This window comes from Chrysochloris asiatica, unplaced genomic scaffold (assembly GCF_000296735.1).
Source record: "Chrysochloris asiatica unplaced genomic scaffold, ChrAsi1.0 scaffold00239, whole genome shotgun sequence".
Taxonomy (NCBI): domain Eukaryota; kingdom Metazoa; phylum Chordata; class Mammalia; order Afrosoricida; family Chrysochloridae; genus Chrysochloris; species Chrysochloris asiatica.
The window spans coordinates 4,239,625-4,245,327 of record NW_006408757.1 but is presented as its reverse complement, the minus strand read 5'-3'; positions in this window follow the sequence as shown (position 1 = coordinate 4,245,327).

The following is a 5,703-nucleotide window of genomic DNA, read 5'->3' as shown; positions in this document are numbered from 1 at the left end:
CACTGAAGGAAAGGCTGTAGGTTGGCCCTTACTGAGGCCCTTACAAACAGTAAAACTCATTCTGCCCGCCAAATAATGTACTAGAGGGGGTATGCTAGATAACACCAAGCTCCCCTATAGATATAGAGACTCTCTCAACTGAGGACAGAAGAATTGAGGAGGAGAGTGATGGCCACAATTGCCAGATGGCACACACCGGACAAATACATCTCACTGAGGGGAGGTGGTGATGTGTCAGGGGTTTAGTCATGTTCTCCCCTATGTTCTTTCCCTAAATGTTTAGGAGCTTTCCCTCCCTTAATTGCATGGTATTTGCTTCTATTGCCCATCTTCTCTCTGTAGCTTAGAGCAGCTCTGGAAGTCTGGATGAAAAAAAGACCCAATAAGATATAGGTGTCTAGGACACCTATATATTTTCTCATGAAAACAAGGCCTCCGAGGAGCTACTCCTAGCCCCCAAGCCAACACAGACAAAATACTTTTAGGGGGTCTCTGGACATCAAGCAAGACCCTGTATGTTAGCTATTACTGATAATAATTGTATTGAGTAATGACTAAGGAAGCAAGGCACAGGAGAGCTCATTTTGGAGCTGTCACTCCATTGTGAGGGGGAGTTGTTTTTGTTGTTAAGTACCATTGAGTCAGTTCTGACCCATAGCAACACTGTATAGGGTTTCCAAGGAGCGACTGGTGAGATTGAACCACCTACTTTGTGGTTCAATCAGACTTTTCAGTCCAGCCCATCAACACAGAGCACCACACCAGACCTCCAAGGTAGATGTGTGAGGGGGAGAGAAACCCAAAAAGGCACGTGCTTCCAGGGAAAAGCAGACAAGGGACTCCTAATTGCTCATCCACATGCTTTCTCTCCACAGGAGTGACTAGAATGGGGGAAGGAGTTGAGAGTGGGGAGATAGGATAGGGTACAAAAGGACTTTGGATCAGCTGCTGCCCTCCATGCCTCCATCTTGGGGCTCTGGTGCCACTCCTTGCCTAAAGGCTTCATTGTGGGGCAGAGTGGGCCTGTAAGGAGCAGGTGCTGGCTAAATGTAGAGCAAGAAGGCTTTCAAAGGGGAAGGCGGGAAAGCAGAGGAAGGAGAGATTCATTTATTTCTCTACTATTTGTCAGGTAGAGTAGAAAGGGTCTTGGAGAAATGATTTGAAATAGGTAGTTAGTTCCTTCTGGGCCTCAATTTCCTCATGTATAAAGCAATTGCCTCTCAGAGGTACTTGTAGGGTCAAATGTGATGAGGGTTTGGGAGCCTCTATAAACTAAATTGCTCACCCACAGGAGAATGGGGTCTGTATTACTACTGAAGAGAGTGTCTATGTCCACATATGTTGTTGAGGGAAAGACCCTGGTGTTCATGGAGCTGAGAGATAAAGAGAGTGTGTCTGGGAGGGGGAGTCCAGGCAGTTGGAAGATCTGGAAGATCCCAGATTAAAAAAAAAAATTATGTTCTGACAATGCCGTATGACAGATGTTTCTACAAAACTTGGTCTCCCAGAATGCTCCACTTCTGGGGAAGAAGGGTGTATATAGGTAGGGTAGGGAGCTGGTTACCCTGACTCCCCTCTTTCACCTTTACTAGGCAGCAAGCACTGGTCAAGCAGAAAAAGGAAGCAGGATGGTGGAGTTGAGTGGAGTCTTTCCTACTGAGGGAAACTTTCTAAACCTAGGGAATCCAGCTAGTTTAAGTATGTGAACTAATGGCAGCTAATGGTGGTGACTTTTTCTTCCTTCTTGGACTAGTGAAAGTGTGTGAACAGATGGAAGCTTACTGGGGGGAGGGGAGCTCTCCTTCCCTACTGGATTGGATCCAGTGAACTGTGTGGTTGGGGAAGGAGCCTAAGTTGGAAGCTCCTGCCAGAGTGGTTGCTCCCACCACGCAGCTCTTCCCACCTGAGTTCTGAGATAGTTTTTATGGGGACTAGGAGAGTTGAGGAGTCCTGGTGTGATGTTTTAGGGTAAGCACTGGATTGCTAACTACATAGTCGGTGATTCAAAATCACCAACTGCTCCTCTGAAACAGGTCGTTATGAGTTGGAACTGGCTCAGAGGCACTTAACAATAGCAGCAGGAGGGTTGAGGTGTGGGTCATGTCTTTGGCAGAACTAGCTCCACTGGGCTTGCCTGTGTGGAGAAGGCTGTGCTGAAGCCCTGCCTAGGGAGGCAGGAAGCTGGAGCAGAAAACAGAAGAGGATGACTGCCTGCAGAGAAAGCATTTCCTGGTGGCCTTCCTGCCAGGAACCCCATCTTCCCAGGGGGCCTTCTTTCTACAGTTCCCTAGGTCTTTGAATGGCGGTGGCATGGCCCCACACTTGAGGTCTTGGAGGAGGGGACCATTACTTGGGAAGAGTTCTAGACATGTCAAGCCTGGATCACCACAGGGACTCAGTGATTGATGGAATGCCGGGTGGGGGCACCATCCCCATTATAGCTGGTTGTGGTGGTAGTGTGGAAAGAGGATGAAGGAAGGGAGATTTTGGAGGCCAGAAACCTGGACACACAACAGCTGCCATCTTTCCTTATGGCTTGTTGGATAGTAGTCTGGGCCCTCTCGCCTTCCTTCCAGCCCCTTCCTCTGGGAAGGAAAGGTTAAGAGTTTGGGAAAAGTTGGATTTCAATCTGAGTAGCATAGTTATTACCCCCACTAGATGGGGAGATGATAGAGGCCCAATGATGGGCAAGAAAGTTCCCCTGAGGTAACCTGAGATCAGGGGTAGGAGAGGAGCAGCAGCCAGGGCCCAGGGACCTCCTGGCCCCATCTTCAATCCCCAGTCATTCCTGGTGTGTGGGTTGGGTACAGGAACTTGGTGGGAAATGGTACCAATTTGAATCCCCCAGTCTGGGATCCCTGGGCCCAGGATTGAGAGGGCAGTGGAGGGTGGGTATGCAGTGGGAAAAGAGGATGTAAATGGGAAACCTCCCCCTTTTCTCTCCTGGTTATCCAAATTCAAAATCCAAGAGCAAGAATAACAGGTGAGCTTAGCACTCACTCAGTGAAGAAGAGAGTTGGGCAAAGAGGTATCCTGAGAGTGGTCACTTCTCTGGTTTCTACTCCTTTCCTGGAGCCACCTCATGCCATCACCACCTATAGTGGGAGCTTGGCAACTAGTAGATGCTGGGTCTTGGATCCAATACAGGTGTTGTCTAACCATCAGTCTTAGGTGGCCCCAAGCAGAGAGTTGTCTGGCTCAGATCTGTCCTCTCTTCCATCCAGCTGGATTAGGACTCTGATGCTTTAGATGGTAGATGTGAGCAGTAGACTAATTTTATCATTTTATCTGACTGGAACTCAGCAGGAAACCAACACTAGCAATTGTGTAGCTCTTCCAGTGTGGCTCTGGGCCTTGGGAGGCCAGTGGGATGCTGTGGTTTCTCTTCTTAAGAGTGTGATGGTCTCTTTCCTCCAGAAAGGATCGAACTTTAGTACCTAATCAGTACACTTTGGGCTTCTGGGGTCCAGAGAAGGAAAAGGTATCTCAAAAGGAAGACAGTACAAGTTCTGTCTTGTGTTCTTCTGTTTGCTTTCTGAAACTATATTCTTTTTATTTCTGAAGTCCTTGAGTTTTAACAGAGTTCATGACACATAATAGCAGATCTCTAGAAATGGCTTGTAAAGCAGGCATGGAGCTTTGTTCCTGGTAACCACTAGAGAGAGCTGACAGGAAGGAAATCAAAGGACCTTCTGAAGCAAAGCCTCCTTTATTGCAAAAGTTAAGTTTCTAGTCCTTTTCTTTGAATTTCTGTTCTCTCTTCTGTTGTTGTTGTTAAGTGCTGTCAAGTCAGTTCCAATTCATAGCAACCCTAATATAGCATTTTTGAGGAGCAGCTGGTGAGTTTGAACCACTAATCTGTGGTTCAAACCAACCATGCAGTCTAGTACTTATCCTACAGTGCAACACCAAGACTCTATCTACTACAGTTCAGCTTATTAGAATTTAAGAACCTACCTCAAAGACTCTGGTTCCAGCAAGCACCTACCCTATCTAGCCACCAGCTGTCAAATACTGGAGTCTCTTGGGGCACCTATAACCTTGTATGCTGCTGTGGAGAAGTTGTAGAGAGCTCTGACTGCCTTTTCAGACATAAAAAGGCTCTTTAGGAGAGCATATGATCTTACAAATTGTGGGATTTAACAGTTATGCAATTTAATGATCTTGGGTGATCAAACACAGACTGGAGCCTTAAGGCTGCTGGGGGAGGTACTGAGGAGGCAGCAGACCTTAGGTGGGAGAGCCTGGGGCCAGGCAGTGTTAGAGTAATTAGTCTTAGAAGGAGATGAGAAGGAAGGGTGTCTGACACTGAATGGGGGGGGGGGGAATGATAGTATCCAAAAGCTGGGTGGTAAAACCACTTTCTACCAAAGGAAAACAGTCCCCTTTTCTAACCCTCCACTCTGCTTTATGGAGGCAGAGTTCATTTGTACTTCTTGGGTTGCTGGGGTTAGAAAGGCAGTAGGTGAGACCAGCTCTCCAAGTCCCAGACTGCATAAAGGTCTGGAGTGCTTGGGAAGAGAAGATCCCAAAGTCAGACTTTGCTTAAAACTGGTAGTGCTGATACCCTGTTGGAAATGGGCTCACTACATAGTTATTGAATGAATGAAGTGAGCCAGTTTCCTTATTTGTAAACTGAGGGGTTTGGATTAGACTGGAGATCAATTATCTGAGTCTCCACCAATTGTTTCACTGGGAAACTGTGTGAAACTATGGCAGTCCCTTCTTCTTTCTGGGCCTCAGTTTCCCACTTAAACTCAATGTAGAGGATGAACAAGGGGGTTTCTAAGGTCTCTCCCAGCTCTGTCATTCTTATAATGTCTCTCTTTTCCATCACTTTCAAGTCTAGTCTCTGTCACTGCCTGGCTATGTGACCCAACTCTACCAGCCCTTTAAGGTTCCTCACCAGTAACAAAGGGGAGAGAAAAGGAGAGTAGGACTGTATTGTTGTTAAGGTGTTTACCAATTTCCATATGTTTGTAACACGGTGGTCATCTTTTGGGGGCATCCATTCTGATTCAACCAGTAACCAACTTCTCATTTTGTAAAGCAACTGTTTTTCCTCTTCAGATAGCTCTAAAAAATCCAATCTTAACCAGTCCACCCAACTCTAATGACCTATATATAATCTTTTCCAATTTCTGCTGTCGCAAAATGCATAGACACTGGTAAAAATTTGATTTTAAGTGAAAATTCAGTCCTGATGTGAAAACTCCTACTGTTATCCAGATAAAAAATATTCCACTCTTGTAGGCAATACACATACACAAACTATATTTTTAGATCAGTTTATTTTGTTCCAAACCCCTTGAGGATTTAAATGTCCCAGGTCTCAAGCTTCCAAATTTTGTTCATTTTCCTAGATTTAGTTGTGGTGCATGAATGCTGCCTCCTACACTAAATATTAATACTGTGCTGCTTTTGCCAACCAGCGTTCTCCAAAAGCACATGAGCCCACATGTGCACAGGCACATGTGGAAGAACTAAACTGATACCCCCACATTATGTGACATCTGAATGGGCAGATTTGAGACCTGTCAATGTCTTTCCTTGTTCTGGAGAGAAGTGGGGTACAGCCTGATTCTTAAGAGCTATCTGCACCATGATCAACAAAGGAGGCACAGAAGAACCACTCTCTTGTGACATAGTGGATGTGAGGCAGAGTGAAATGGAAGCAGGGGCTTTGGTGCTCCAGCATTACAA